General features: G+C 39.0%; 2 long non-coding RNA genes across 3 annotated transcripts; both read left to right on the top strand.

The window, feature by feature from the left end:
- Positions 1 to 1476: 1476 nt before the first annotated feature.
- Positions 1477 to 3447, top strand: LOC139631379 (uncharacterized). Of its 2 annotated transcripts, XR_011693366.1 has the most exons (4): positions 1477 to 1565; positions 2375 to 2437; positions 2571 to 2609; positions 3159 to 3447. It is a non-coding gene; the product is annotated as an uncharacterized lncRNA (long non-coding RNA). The 2 variants fall into 2 exon arrangements; XR_011693365.1 differs by lacking the exon at positions 1477 to 1565 and having other exon boundaries at positions 2340 to 2437.
- Positions 3448 to 10461: 7014 nt separating this feature from the next.
- Positions 10462 to 14986, top strand: LOC139631235 (uncharacterized). Its single transcript, XR_011693330.1, has 5 exons — positions 10462 to 10515; positions 10601 to 10681; positions 13414 to 13489; positions 13804 to 13955; positions 14261 to 14986. It is a non-coding gene; the product is annotated as an uncharacterized lncRNA (long non-coding RNA).
- Positions 14987 to 16621: the final 1635 nt, after the last annotated feature.

Below are 16621 nucleotides of genomic sequence, written 5' to 3'. Positions count from 1 at the left end.
GTCTATAGTATCAGTCTATAAGATCACTTTGTACTGGCAGGATCAGTTTTAGTCAAGTGTTTTAAGATATGGCTTAAAAAAGGATAATTTTGATGACTAACAGCAGAAATATTTTGCAATATTATTCATGTGATATGTTATTTTTCAGTGTTTTCTCAATGTTGTCATGTGCCAAACCTGCTAAAGTGCAGCATATTTAACAAAATATTGACATTGTTTTGATTCCTCACTGGTGCTTTTAATTCTATAGGGCATGGCAAAACAAAATTGATACTTTTAGTTAGACAAAATCATTTAGCAAGATATGTCTACCTTCATTTTATTGAAGTCCGTTATTATAAAATTTATTATGAAGATTGTTTATATTCATAATAAATTTATTATGTTTGTATTTCTACTTCTGACACTATTTTCTTTAATCTACAGGGTGAGAAAGGAGAAGCAGGAGCAGCTGGAAAAGATGTCAGTTTTGCAAATCCTTATGTGTTCTTGTTGTTACTTTGTTTCTACACTGTAGCCTGTCAGTCTTAACCTGCCTTATCTCACCCCTTCCGTCCTGTTTGCATCCTAGCATCCTTGACTTATTATTTACTTATGTTTACTTGACTTATTATTGTATTACACATTAGCTTCCTCCTTCATTTTCTCCTTATCATTTTTCTCGACAAGTATGTATTTAACAACTGTAGCTTGCTAAGGTATTGACATTAAAATGCTTCTCAGAAGCAGCTTCATATATTCACCAGCCACTAATGATCAAGCTTAGCATTTAAGTGTCAGCCACTTCTGAGAATCCAAAGGCGCACCAAATGTCAGCGCGCTGTTTTCATGTGCAAATTCACATTAATTATCTCTAGAACATCAGTGGAGAGGTGGCAGCACCTGCTTTGATTTTATAGTTCAGCCTCTAGCACAGGAGGAAGTAACTGTGTAGAGAAAGTCTCAGGTGTGTAATTGCATCTTTTCCAGGGCCATGATGGGCTGAAAGGAGATCGGGGCCTCTCTGGTCCTCCAGGGCCACCTGGTAACAGTGGTGCCTCTGGACATGTGAATCTGATGTACACACAGTGAAAAAGTTGGAGTAATAGGTTGTCATTACTGATCTGTGCCCTTTATCTTCATCTGTGTTTGTATGCTACTGCATCCCTCCCACAGTGTTGTGATTTTTTTTTTTATCATCTTTCCTTTTCCTGTTGAACTCCAGGGTGCTCATGGAGAGAGGGGAGCAAAGGGGTAAAAAGGGGACGAGGACCTGTGGGTGCTATAGGGCCTCCTGGGAAAATGGGGGAGTCTGGAGGCCCAGGAGACAAGGTGAAGTTAAGAGCTGAGTATCAACAAATTAAAGTTTATCCTGGACTAAACATGACTCTTCTAATATTATGTCATGTTGATGTAGTGAAACATTGGTGATATATAATATTTATGAAATATAGGATATAGAATGGATTCAAACATTTGTGTGTGTATGTACTGAAGGGAGAATCTGGTGAGTCTGGGGCAAGAGGCCCTCTGGGGCTTGCAGGACAGAGGGGAGAGCCTGGTGCAGCAGGATCCAAATAGACTGTGTAAGATTTACACATAATACAAATCATACAAAATAACATATCCAAACTATTATATTTCAAGTCATGTGTTTCGTAATATGTCTTAAAGGGTTCTGTGGGACCTCAAGGTCTTGAGAGTCTGGAGAAAAAGGATGTGATGGCTTATCGTGAGCTAGCTCTCAGATGTAGTCTAGATGAGAATATTTTAATAATCACAAACTCCTAAAATGAAACTACAAAGCTTTCTTATTTAAATGACATTGACACTGACATGCTGACTGCTCCTGTTTACATTTCTAAATAAAATGAAACCAGCAGGATTCCTGTTCTCATCAATGGACATGTTAGGGTTTCATCTTTTCCCTTACCATACCCTTCACTGTAATTACTAAAAAGCCCAAACACACTGCTGGGAAATTATAGTGATATTGTTGGAAATTATGAAGAACAAACAGTTATGTATGGATGCATGAATAAATATGAAGAGAACAGAGGAGAGATATTGGAACTTCCTCATATTTTTTGTCTTCCTTCCCTCCATGTTGGAGCAGGGCCCTCTGGTCCTCGAGGGCAACCAGTGAGTAACCAGTAACCCAGCAAAGGGGTCTTCTCTTAGGCTTGACCTGCAGAATAAAACCACTGGGTTTGCTGCAAGTGTGAAGCAGATGGAGCTCTCTTTTCACCTCCTTGGGCTGAGGCTTCATAGATCCTTAGACAGTAACCTTTTGCAGCTGTGCAGCTAACACCTCACTCTCTAACTTCCTCTCTCTCCTCATCTCTGTCCATTTCAACAAATCAGCAGTGTGTGAGTTTGTTTCTCCTCTCTGCAGGGTCCTCCTGGTGCACAGGGGGGCACAAGTCTGCCAGGACCACCAGGTCCCCCAGGAGCTGTGGTAAGTGTTTCCATTAATCTTTGCTTCTCTTCAGGGAAAAACAGTTTTTATGTTTTCTCATGAAATTCATTTGAAAGCTCATGTTGTGTATCGCTATTGTATTCCTTCATGCTACTGTATTTGTTTCTCCCAGCAGGGTCCACAGGGCCCTCCTGGACTGCCAGGGCAGGTGGTGAGTATGCATTCCTGATCCGGCAGCTATTGTTGCTACAATGGAGCACAGAGTGGAAGTGTAAAATTGAGGAAATGTTTATAGCCTGAGGTATTTCAGTTGTAAGTGAAAATTAGAAGGTAATTAAATGGAAATGCCAAAACATGTACCAAGATTTCATGAATAAATAAGATTTGTTGTACCTTCAGCTGAAAAAAATTAAAAGCACACTTTTTGTGACCACTGCAGCCAACAGTTTTACCACCACTTATTTGTTTCCACTCTGATTGTTGTTGTAAACTCTTGGCTGTTTGTAAGATATCTCTATTATAACATGAATCTATCAAAGTAACAAGTGATGTCCTTAATAATAATTGACAAACTAGAAAATTCACTTGTGAGCTGCTGCATTGTTTGGAGAATCTGGCCTGAAAATGTCAGGGTTCTGCTTGGACCTCAGCCCGATCCCCAGTTTTTCATGTCCCTGACTCTTTTTTTCCCCATGTCTCCCCCTCCCTTGTGTATGTGTGTGTGTGTGTGCGTGTGTGCTCTCCCTCTCTCTCCCAGCAGGGGTGTGTCCGCAGCACTGGCAGGCTGACACACCTGCAGTTCATCACTCAGTCAAACCTGTTGAAAAGCCCTGGGTGCTCGCTCACTCCCTGCCAGATTGTTCCCAACGTGAGAACCTCTGCTCCAGCGCTGCCGCCTGCTCCTGCTGAGAAACTAATCCTCTTCCTGCAACTCCAACTCGCCCACTGTCTCCACATTCTGCCGCCATTACCTGCCACATCATACACCTGCAGGATTCCTTGGCTCCCCTGCTCATTCCATGCAAAAGAGACTCTGACTATTGTGAACTGCTGTGGTTAAACAATAAACATCTTTTATTATTACACCAGCTTCTCTGTGCATGAATCTGTTCTGGGGTCCAAGCCTGAGAATTAGTACAAATGGTAACAGAAAAGTTAAATAAAATTGCCTTTTTTTAAAACCTATGAGGAAAAAACTTATCTTGACTTAAACCTTATCTCCTTTTATGGACATTGTGTGAAATCTTCATAATCCATGTTTTGTCATTATTGCAATAATGGACACAGAAGTGAAGACAGTTGCAACGATTTTCAGTGATTTGAAACTCCTTTACTACATCCAAATGGAAATGTGACTGCACATGCTTGTTATTAAATGCATATCACATATACTGAAGTACATCCTGCTCCTCAGAGTGAAGCAGGTAACCCTGGTGATCCTGGAAGAGATGGGGTGCCTGGCAAAGATGGATTACCAGGAAATCAGGTGTGTGTGTGTGTGCATGCGGTAGTGCACGCGCCTCGGTATGTGCAGGTGTTGCATCATGTGTATATGTGGTTTGTACTGTGTATCAGGTCCTCCTCAGTATCATTGGGTAATTTGTTTCTTAGGGTATTACTGGACCTACAGGCCAGCCCGGCTTAAAGGGAGAGCAGGGAGACAGCGGTCCTCAATGAAACTGTGTTTTTGCTTTTATTGGATATGATCCAGGCTGGAGAATGATTTTCTGCCTGAAGTGATAAAAACGTAAATGTAGTGCTATTATTAGCTTCCTACTGTGAGAGTTTCCATCTGATGCACAGCACTAAGTGTCCACCTGGGGCTGGAGCCACCTGTACTGCAAATGGTGTGCCGTGCCATGCACACATCCCTGCAATTGGTAAACTTAAAGTTGGTCAGGATTCCCAATGTTGTGATTTATATGCTACTGCTAGCTGTCACTATAATCTCTGACATTTTAACTTCCACTTTATGTAGCCAAACACACAAGACACATTTCTCCCAACTGCCAGTGTTAAATTAATTGTCCATCAGTGAGATACCTAAAGTAATATTAGATATTCTGCATAAAAATTCCCAGGCATTTGGTTGTTTTTTGAGCTGGGATTAGGCAGTAATACAAGAACTTCATCTCTCCATGCAAGCTGTCTCAGTGGGATATCTCTCTGTTATGTGACTGTTATTGATTGACATTCAAAGAGCAAATTCTCTGGCACTTGGTGACCCAGTAAAATGAGTTTTCACACGACTGAAACATAACAAATCACTCTGTCCTGCGCTCATACGTCTATATTATCTGGTGCAGTACAGCCCTGGAGTTTGTGTTTTGTAGAATTTTAGTGAAATAAGGAATAATCTTGTGGAGGCTCATTGTACTTATACTCTAAAGATAACAATGGAGCCAACCATGAATATGAATTTTAGCTTAATCCTTGTATAAATGTATGTGTAGTATTAAAGCACTCTACCAGCCTATAGGGTGGCACAAGCTGGTCTGGCTGTGCCTTTCAAACTGACTGATTTTATCTTGTTAACTATTAGTAACTTTTGCATGCACCTGACCTTATCTTGTAAAATGATACACACTTAAGTGTAATTTGCTGTAGCTGTACTGTTACAAGAAATCCCCCCGCGTCTAAGTGCACCCTTTATCTAGGAACTTATTGCTTGTAATATGTCATTATAATCTTTCACAAAAAACTTTCACATTTGATTACATTTGTGGTAGCACCTGACATTAAACTGACATTACCCTGCCAGCTGCCCAATTCACAGCGAGCATGTGGGCATGTTGATGACTTTTAAATAACTTCTTCTGCATGCTCTACCCAGGCATCGCCACTCCCCTAAAATAAACTATTTACATCAAGTGAGAAAACATCTCACACAGACAATGTCCAGTTGTGCACAGCATGTCTTCGGATCTGATTCTGACATTCTGACATTGTCCAGAGTTCATATGTGAAAATGGCTCTACATTGCTAAATTAAAATTAGATTATAAGGTCCCTGGCCTGAATTGAACAAGGGATGATGGGATCACAGCATATGTCACTAAGCCACCATATATCCCATCCTGTTTTATTTTTTAAGCTCATCACTGCTAGAAGAGTCTGGTTGATGAAGCTTCTGGTTGATGGAGCTAGCTAGTATTCAGTATTCACTTCCATCCCTGCTCCTCGTGAAGCTGACACAAATCGTTACGAGCATCTGAAACAGCTCCCTCACTGCTGACGGCCTCAGGTTCAGCACCTTGGACAGAGCCACAGTGACACTGTCAGTGAGTTCACCAGTTTGATAAATAGCCAGGTAACACATGTTCATCTGCTCAGCAGCTCCACCATTTGCTGTCAAACACATAGACACACACACACACACACACACACACACACACACACGCACACACACACACACACACACAAGTTTTCTTAAATACAGCTGTATACATTTTTTTTGTCAGCCTCCACTTTGCTTCTTTCATTCACTCTTGACCCTGACAACGCTTCTTGGAGCTGTCATTCTGCCAAGGCACTGCAGAAAAGTGTGGGGAAGCCAAGAAATGGCATTTACATTACAAAGTAACTCCTGAGTGACGATATAAAATTCTGCATTGACTTAATCATCACAGCCTGGTGTTTTTTAAAATTATTTTCAAGTACAATAGGTAAGGAAGCAGAAAAGTTTTTCCAGCATTTGCAGTCTGTGCAGGGCTATGGTTAAGCAGTAGGAGTTGTGCACTTGTTGTTCGTCCTTGCCAAAGACATTAAGCCCCTTAATCTTTAAGAGCTGGAAAAGCTCATTGTTTGGCTGATATGATATTTGAATTAGAAAGGCCTTTAAAAAGACATTTAACTGCTCTTGCAGGCAGTGACTGGACCCCATGGATCCAAAGGAGAAAAAGTGAGTCACTGTAAATGGCAATATTGACATAACTTCCTCAACCTTTTTATCCATTTTAGCTGTGGCATTGACTGTTGCAATCCAAGTATTGAATGTAGGTGCATAGTATATTCAATTAATGCAGCCAAAAACTAAAATCTCATATATGAAGAAGTAGAGCACAGAAGCTGAGTGCGGCTGACAGTATTTTATTGAAAAAAATCTTCCTCCAGATATAACAATGAACCTTTTCATATGGACCCAAACAAGTTTTGCTTAAACAATGAATATGGAACAAGCAAAGCTTAATACTATACAATATATAACTTAATATTGCACACATGCAAAATTGAATTTCAAATAAAAAAAACACATCAATGGCATTCATTTCTTAAATAAAATTTAAATAAAAATCATATGCCTCTTTTTTTATTTGGAGCCTTCTGATTTAGATTTCAACAGTAACCTTTTTCCACAGGCTAATAATAAATTTAAAAATAAAATAACAACAATAAATCAGTTAACTGATAATAATGTTATTCCTGTTTTCTGCCTTTCTTTTTGCCATTTTTGGGAGGGGTAGCATGGTGCCAGTAGTAGCATGAGGTCGCTATGACTACTGTCAACAGAGGAGAGGGTGTTTATGGGTCTTGTCCTGATTGACGCGCCAAGACACCAGCAGAGCATTCTGGGATTTGTAGTTATCGTGTCGTACTGCACTCCGCTCGTTTGTCCCAGAGCATGGCAGTAGTATTAGAGATACATGCGCTGTATAATACCGGCGGGCCAGCTCTAGTAGTCATTTGGTATTGTCTCGTAGGCCAAATATAATTACACTGCGGGCCAGAGTTTGACACCTATGGCCTAAGGTAAAGAAAAAATAAGTTTAGGTCACCAAAAACTGAAAAATCATGAAAAACTGTTCTTTTTTTCAGGGATTGGGAAATTGGAAAACTTCCATCTTTCCTACGACTAAGGAAGTACATGAAGACTTGAAGGTTAAGGCAAACAGTTCCTACTTGGCCTCAACCTTTGTCGATGACTTACAAGGCATCAAGGCATAAACAAATCCATTGTAGAATGAACATCATGAGTGTGTTTGGCTGCTGAATGAGTCAAAAATATTGTCTTAAATTTAGGATTGGGTTGGTTGCGGTTTGATGGTGCGGTGGAGGTTCTGGGTTCAAACCCTGGCTTGAAGCGGACCTTTCTGTGTGGAGTTTGCATGTTCTCCCCATGCTTGCGTGGGTACTCCAGCTTCCTCACAGTCCAAAAACATGCAGCCTAAGTTAACTGGTGGTGCTAAATTGCCATAGTTGTGTTGGGGATTGTTGTTTGTCCCTGTGTGTCAGCCCTCTGATAGACTGGCGACCTGTCTGAGGTGTACATCACCCTTGCCCAGTGTCAGCTAGGATTGGCTCCAGCCCCATGTGGTGCGACCAATAATAGCTATAACTGTATTAAATAAAATATCAAATTTCTGCGGCTGAAATATTATTCACTGATATACTTCAGTGAATATCATTTTTTTTCTGTGACATTGCAGAACCAAAATATGATATCATATTTGATTACCTGGAAAAAAATGTTAACCATGTTAAGGAACTGAAATAACAGTGAAACCTCAAGACATTTTTTAGACCAATTTATCTAGGTACTAAAATTAATTTGCCTCACTATTTAAATAAATAGAAAAATCAGCATTTTAATAGATTTTTTTATTCAGCATATAACAGAATAGAAAAATAAAAAATAAACAAATAAAAAAAAAAAAATCCCAAAACACAAAATCTTTGTTTCACCTCCATTCATTTATTTCTCATGCAGGGGGAACAGGGATCTCCTGGGCCAAAAGGAGATAAGGTGAGCTTTTGCTCTGTGTTTTATTAATTTGCCTGAAATTAAACAAAAATCCACCCATCCATCTATCCAACCAGCAGTCCAAACCACAAAGATACTAAGTTTTACAGTATATAAAGTGAATGTTTTAAAGCTAAAACCAGAAAAGACTTTTGTCTTGTTAAACATATAACTCAATATCAAAATTGTTGTTGATTTGTTTTATGCGAGTTGATTAATTGTTTCAACACCAAATAGTTTTTAGTATTATATTTAATGGAAATTAGGAGGCATAACATAACATAAAATCATATATCATGAGGATCAGATGGCCAAGTAATTAGTCACTTTGTTTGTCACCAGTGGGTTAATTGTGCATGAAGCAGTGCGATATATGCATTTAGTACTCATAAAAACATAAATACACATGACACATAAATACAACACCAACTCCAAAAGATAAAGAACAATAATAGAGAATAGAGACAGAACAGAAATGGTACATTGGTAGACAATGACTTAAGCAATAAGTTCAACTTATTGTCTTTTGTCTACGACAATCAGTTAAACTTATTGTCTACTAACAAGCAATCTGAGGCATCGACTTGCTATTTAACTTAATTGTAATGCAAGCAGGAAAGATGACATCTAGGTGATATTCTGATTTGCAATAACCAAAACCCTTCATGAAATGTCATTGTACTGATATTATAATATCAATGACCCCGGTGGTCAGAAGGCAAGTGACACTGCATTTAATTGTGATTAAATCAGTATCATAATTAATAGCAAAGCCAGTCAGTCATCAGTGCAGGTAATAATTTCACCGCCATAATTACTGAAATTCTGTTTCCTCTCTGCAGGGAGAACCTGGAGTACCTGGTGAATCGGTCTGTGCTTTTACTTCCATCACGGTTATCTGTCTTTAGTTGACAGAACTGTGGAGGATTTCTATTTTTTCTTCCAAGGTTTACGAGGAAAAGATGAGCTGGCAGGACTCAAGGGGGAGAAGGGAAAGGTTTCATAAGAATAAGAGGAATCAAGGTATTTTCAGTGTTTGTGTGTGTGCATAAGACTGTGTTTGTTTTATTTTGCTTGTTTATTCAGTCACAAAACTATAGTAGAATAAAACTGATATGATTGCAGAGGATTAATACAAATTCTATCACAAAAATACAGGCAGAATACTTGCTTTCACCTCAACATTATTGTATGATTCTTAATACCTTAAAATGGGGATTTTCTCAGCCTTAATTGAAGGCAGTTTTTCTACAGATAGAAGACAGTTGAATTCTATTTGAACCAAATAAAGATGAGGGGGGTGATTCAGAGGTGTGGAAGCTATTAAGGCTATTTATTATTTTTATTATATATATATATATATATATATATATATATATATATATATATATATATATATATATATATATATATATATTAATAACTGTTTCTTTTACTTTTTAATTAACTTTTCAAGAGCTAAAACAAGCGAGTTACTCAACAATTTTCATGTAACATCCTTGATAAGCTCTATTTATTCTATCTATCTATCTATATATTAAGATTAAGATATTAAGATTATCATGCTCAGCACATTGATGTTTCATACGTTTCCGCTTGAAAGGCATGTGCTGTAATTAGCCCTAAATGCAAGTTTTACTCATCCTACTCATGTAATCACAACCCACTTAAACTTCTGTTCTGGTGGCATGACATTTCTGTTATTCAGAATTCCTACAGTGAAGTAAATATATTCTTAGTTTTGCCTTTTTTTTACCATGCATTTTAAAGCAATCCAAGTCCAATTATTGAATCTTACCTTAATGAACCATTTTGCTGTGATTACAGTCTCTAGACCTTCAATTTTAAATTGTCAACTGTAATTAAGCCCAATCTCCTCTGACACTGGAGTTTTTGATCATTTCTTATCCTTGAGGTTGATGAGGCATTTTAACTCTGATTTCCATGGCTCTGACATCACACACCAATACTGATGAAACATCTCCTCACCAGCATAGCAATATAAGCCAAACTGATATTTGGGGGATATGTACAAAATTGCCAGCCACACTCTTTCCTCGGCTCAGGGGGGGTGGCCATATGCCTTGAGTGATTGGGTTGACAGAGAAAGAGGGAGAGAAAAAGAGAACAGGAAGAAGCACAATGCAATTTCCACATGTAAAGTAATAATAACACTAATAATAACAATAACCTGGAAGAAAAGGTATGACTCATATCTGTAGAAAAACAGGCATCACATGGTATATTACACGTCTTTATGTCTTTGTGCAGTTCTTAAAGATTGGTCATCATCAGGCGTGCTCTGTGTTTTCCAGGGGAATGTTGGACATCCTGGGGCCCCAGGGATCCCTGGAAGAGAGGGGTTAGTTGGTCCTAAGGTGTGTACTGTATTATAACAAACTTTTCTTTAAACAGTAACAGTCTCTGAATGTGAAATCTAAATGCTTTCTTTTGTTTATGTAGGGTGACCGTGGAGTGAGGAGGAGTGATTGGGTCCCCTGCCCAGCTAGTGCTAAAGGCTCTGAGGGGCTCCAGGGACAGAAGGTGACTATTCATACTTTGGCTTGATGATGGATAATTCTATACTTTGGTCACATTTATCTATGGGGATAGAGGTCTATTGAAGGGAAGATAAAATGGGGTACAGTGGCATTTAGGGTACCCCTGGCCAAAGTTTTTCCCAGTTGACAGTCATTAGTCAACTAGCCGTCACATATTTATGATGTTCATTTAATTATTTAAATGTATATTTTTAGGGGGCATTAGAAAATGGCTTGAGTAAAGAGCTGAGAAAGAATGTTAATAAGTAACATTGCTAACATTGTGCTACATTACAGAGAAATTGTAATAATGAAAATTTTGAATGTGAAATTGTATGTGTGTATGCACGAAAAGAGCCACCTGTTAACGACACTGTCAAAAGCAAAAATGATTCTGAACGTGTCGGAACAATCAGCAAGGAGAACTTCATTTCAATATTTTAAATAATGAATCCCCAAAGAGTAATGTAAGGCAGGAGTCTCGTCTGTCACACGAGTGTTAGTAAAAATAAAGAAGTGGTTTCTGCTGTTCATTGTACTATGTCTCTATGTCCAGTTTATTATTCTATTACTAAATCTACCCAATTAGGCGATGTCAAGACATTCAGTTACATTACTGTCTAATTACTGCAGGGACCAGCCGTATAAACATTATCTTTCTGTGATTCACTGAGAGTCGCCAGTTCCTGTGGAATTTCATTTTTTTCCTGTGACCAATTGACCAGTCAAAACTTAATTGACCAAAACTTTTCTCATCGACTACATTTAAATTTACTAATTTGGCAGATGCTTTCATTCAAAGCGAGTACAGTATTACAAGTGAGGGATAACACTAGAGATTCAGTGTAGTAGGAGACCATGGTGTAAGTACTACTTCCATTCAATAAGTGCAAGGAGATCAGTTAAAGAAGTGCACCAAAAGTGCATAGTAAGTGCTAGTTAGGGTGTCCAGGGTGTTAGGAGAGGAGGTGCATTTTAAGAAGATGGGCCTTCAAGCGATTCTTGAAGATAGAGAGGGAAGTCCTTGCTCTGGTTCTTTGGCTTGTTCCACCATTGGGTATCAGTCTAGTCTGCGATTAGCTTGTGTGTAGCAATGGCAATGCCAGACAACATTCCTTGGAGAAACGCAGTGGCCAAGAAGGAGCATAAGCCTGTAAGATTGAGTTCAAGTAGATGGGTGCAGACCAAGAAGTAACTCTGAAATCGAGCATTAATGACTTACATTTGATTTGGGTGGCCATGGGTAGCCAGTGTAGGTTGATGAGTAGCGGAGTGGAAGATCAGATGGGCTGCAGCATTCTGCACCACCTGTAATGGTTTCACTGTGCATGAAGGGAGGCCTGCCAGAGGGGCACTGCTGTAGTCGAGGCAAGGGATAACCATGGCCTGGACCAAGAGTTGGGTGGCATTATGAGTCAGGTAAAGCCTGATTTTAATACTTATGCTGTATAGTGCAAAGCGGCATGACTGGGAGACAGATGCAACGTAGTCAGAGAAGGAAAGTTGGCCTCAAACATGACACCCAGATTTCTCACAACCTTGTTTGGGGTAAGAGATGAGGAGGTGATTTTGATATTGATATTATGATGGAGAGACTGATTGGCCGGGATGACAAAGAGTTAGGTCTTATAGAGGTTTGGTTGGAGGTGGCATTCCTTCATCCATGCAGATATATCAGAGAGACATGCCGAGATCTGTGCAGAGTCAGTGGATCATTTGGCAAGAAGAGCAGGTATAGTTGGGTGTCATCTGCATAGCATTAATATCAGAGGCCATGCAAGCGGATAACTGGACAGGGAGGGGGGGGGTGTCTATTGCAAAGAGAAGGGGTCCCAACTCAGATCCTTGGGGCACTCCTGTGGGGAGAAGATGGGATACAGATGTTTGTCCTTTCCATGACACACTGAAGGAACATCCAGTGGGATAGGGTTCAAACCAAGAAACTGCTTTGTCCGAGATGCCCATGTCGGAAAGTGCAAGCAGCTGGATGCACTGGTTCACTGTAGGTCCAGCAAGATGGGAACTGAAGCAAGATAAGTACCCACTAGCATTTGGTTGACTATTCGGGGGGCAGCCTTAGTGATATTTCAACAATCCCAACAATCCCACACCAGCATCAGCTATGACTGTGCAAAGATTTCATGTAGATCTTGCGAAGGAAAATTCTGTATAATACAAGCAAGAATAGACAAAAGTATGAATTACATCACAAATTAGTGCACAAAATAGCAGCTGTCAGAGGTGTCTGAGCAGTACAATGGCAACAAAAAATAAAACTTTTGGTTTTGACAGTTTTGACATAAAAAATATGATGTGTATGTAAGACTGATATGAAAAGAACACAGTCTTTTTGTATTTCTCCTTAGTTTGTTCTCTTCTTTCTTCTTCACCTGCCTGGCAGTTTTGTGTGATTACTGTGTATTGCTTCGTGATGATTGACAGTTTGATGGGCTCTGCATTTGACTGGCTTGTCTGCTTCACCATGAAGTAAATAAAGAAAGTGGGTGACAGAAGAGCAGGAATTTATCAAGTCTTCCTTTGTTGTCACTTGAACTAGGCAGGTTAATACCACCTGTACAGAGATTATATATGCATGGGACATTGTTGCTGTGTGAAAACCTTGTGTTCAACATTTTACATCTAACTTTTTTTATTTACTTGTTGTGTAAGCTTTATGCTTCATGCATCTACTATAGATGTGTTGTATATTATCATGTTGTCTTGTTTGTGTGTCAGGGAGTGAGAGGACCAATTGGTCCCGCCATGGTTGGCCCATGCGGTATCCCAGGTATCCGAGGAGAGAGGAGATCAGGTGTCACACTAGTCTCCTTCTGTATTTTGTTTTCTTGGTAACCATCTTAGAAGAGAAACTACTTTCTGAAGTCAGACAAAATTATGTTACACTTATAAAAAAATATCTGAAAATCATCACACAGCACTGAATTACTACAGTTAAATCTGTGTACACCAAAAACTTGTTATTTAAAATGACAACCACATATTATTAAAGCTGCGTTAACTGAATTTTTGGACCTGATAGGAACAACATACAAAGACGCAGGATATCAAGACTGACAAACCTGATGCTGCACCTGGTCTCAATTTAATGAATTACTGTGCCGCAAGCCTCTCTGTGGGTTGTGTGCATCTTAATATCTATGTTGCAGGGAGACATGGGCCCAGATGGAGCCAAGGGAGACAGAGGAGAGCCAGGCATGACGATCAGTGCTTGATCCTTACTGCAGGCCTCAATCTAAAGACGGTGACACATGCACAGAGTTGGTATTGGGGTCATGTTTGAAAGTGCATTCTTGTTTCCCTCTTTATTTTGAATTCAGGAGGATGAAATCAAAGATTTCATTCACTCAGAGATCAGTCAGCACTGTGAGTTTTTAATGTATCTTGCATTGTCTATTCATAGGTGTTATCCTCATGCTTAACTTCACATGGTAATCACAGGACATGAGTCACTGTGTAATACAAAAAAAAGCTGTAGAGAACTACTGCATTGCCATGACTCTTTAAAGTGACCTTTATTATTCCCTCTTTCTGCTTTCTTCCGGTCCATCTGTCTGATCCTCAGCGTGTGGAGGTGAGTGAGCCATTCATCTGCAGCAGAGGAGAGAAAGGAGGACATAAGGGCTGTGATTTAGCATGGATCACAGCAGTATACTGTACCACATATGCTGCTGCAGAGTCTGTAGTGAGAGCAGTTGGTCTCATGTATTACGTATTTTTCAAAGAATGGAGCGTATTTGCCCTCATTAAGCAAATGTGTTCAAATGCACGATCATTCACACACACAAAAACAATGTTCTATAATTCTTGTTGTACTATAATTCAGTCTGTAAAGACAAGCCTGAGTTGTTTTTTGGCACCAAGCATTAAAGTTGTGCAGACACCCATTGTGTTTTTACCTGCTTCTTCTTTATACTTCCTCTGTCCCCTGATTGGGGACACTCCTGCAATGCTTTTCACTAAGTTTCATGTCTTTGCCTTAAGAACTCTAGTGCCACTGACAGGTCAAAGTTGGAGGTGCTTTCACACATTTAATTTTTGAATGGTATGCTCAATTTATAAAAATCGTACCACTGAATGGCCCAGACTGAATGACACCAATGACCCAGACTCTGAACACATTTACTCCACCAAGGGCTATGACGACCCCTTGGATGAACTGTTCTACTTCACTCCTCCTGCCAATCATAGTGACGATACTGTGTGTTTCATATTATGTCCATTGCTATCATGCATCAAAGTCATATTTTCTGATGCACACAGCACTCTCTAAGCCAGCCTATTCCCACAAATATTTGCAGAATTAAAGAATTGTCTTAAAAACCTGACTGTTTTTGGCTTGAAAGTGAAATATATGTTCCCAAAATAAAAGAGACCAGGTACCATGTGGAGTTTTTGTAACCAAACAAAGCCATGTTTATATTTTCAGTTCCTCACCAATCTGCTTCATCTATATCCTTAAGGTTCAGTTTATGCTCAAGCAGAACTACAAAAGTGTTCTGTACTTATTCCAAACAGCCTCAGTGGAACTCGAAGGAAGTGAAAAGCCAGCTGCCAAAGAGAGAGGGGAGATGCAATATTGTAAAATAGATGTTGTGATAATTGCGCTCATTTTCAAACAGTCTCTCCTGGAAGACATTCATAGTGTTGCACTAGGTTGTCCACATTTTAAGTGACAGAAATAGCTATGTAAAGAAAAAATAAAACCAGGTCATATGGCTGGACCGCCAGCCTCTGTTTAAAATTCACAATAGCCTTTATTTACTTCAACTGCAAAAGGTAACAGATACAGGCTTGAATTTGAGGAAGGTCTTTATTTCTAACTACCTCTGCTTGAGATGTGTAATTGGTCGAAGCGATATTTTAGTAGAAAGCCTTGTTTTCCATTTGCCAGTTTAAATTACTGCATTACATGTTAGTACAAATTCAACACCTGTAATTATTTCAAATTAAAAGCCCTCTAGCGTTTCAGAGGGGAGAAACCCTTTAGTTATTAAAAGGGTTTTTAATCCTGTGCTGCGGTAACCGTATTGTCTAATTTCTGGTTGCTTATTTTCTGTTGTTTACATTCTATTCAGATCTGCTAGTTTGTTTAGCAGCTACTGATGACTTCTGTCTCTCCCTCGCTCAGTTTGTACATTTATTCCTCTGCCTCATTTAGTAATAATAATACACATAATGAAAGTAGTTTATTTTCTTTAATGGAGGTGTTAGTGCTCAATAACTCCACAGGATACCTTTAATCAAACATTAAAATCACACAGTGGGAGTTTGGCTGTTATGGTTTTGGGTGCCTTTTTTCAATTGATTAAATTTTGCTATCAAGTTTGAGCACAGTTGTTTAGGAAGAGTTTCATAATGACCAAATGACTTAAACTTAAAAATGTGTCAGCGTGAGTGTTAATATCATGTTTTTGTACTTTATGACTAAATATGACTGGCTATTTTGACACTATATGAGAGTGTGGGTTTTCTTAATCTCTTTTCTTAATGGAGTAAAATGTTATTAAGATCACACATCACAATGGACAAAAATATAAGAATAAGAATCAGGTTGACATATACTGGGATTTCTTACTATATAATTTTAGTCTCCCAACAGTGACCCTTACAGTAACTAAATTCATATTCTGTATATGCTTCCAACTTATCTATCACAAGTGGAAACAGAAGATGTCATGTCAATTTTTTTCTAATGTCTCAATTTGGTTTATTCAAACAGTACATAATTCAATTTGTGCTAGAGAAGCGTGTCTCATATTGTGTCTGCATTTCACTTTGTGCTCATTCAATAACATTATCTGACTGTGTTTACTGTGCATATTTCTCAGCCTGATAAGAAGTACACACCATCCTGAGTCTGTGGCTTTCATGTTGATAGTGTAGATTGTGACACTGTCATCACATTAACGTCTTCTTCTCTTTT

The sequence above is a fragment of the Trachinotus anak genome, unplaced genomic scaffold (genome assembly GCF_046630095.1).
Source record: "Trachinotus anak isolate AG129_WGS33_773 ecotype Australia unplaced genomic scaffold, CSIRO_AGI_Tana_v1 ptg000013l, whole genome shotgun sequence".
Classification (NCBI taxonomy): domain Eukaryota; kingdom Metazoa; phylum Chordata; class Actinopteri; order Carangiformes; family Carangidae; genus Trachinotus; species Trachinotus anak.
Note: the sequence above shows the minus strand (reverse complement) of the source record. Positions and strands in the feature narration are given on the sequence as shown.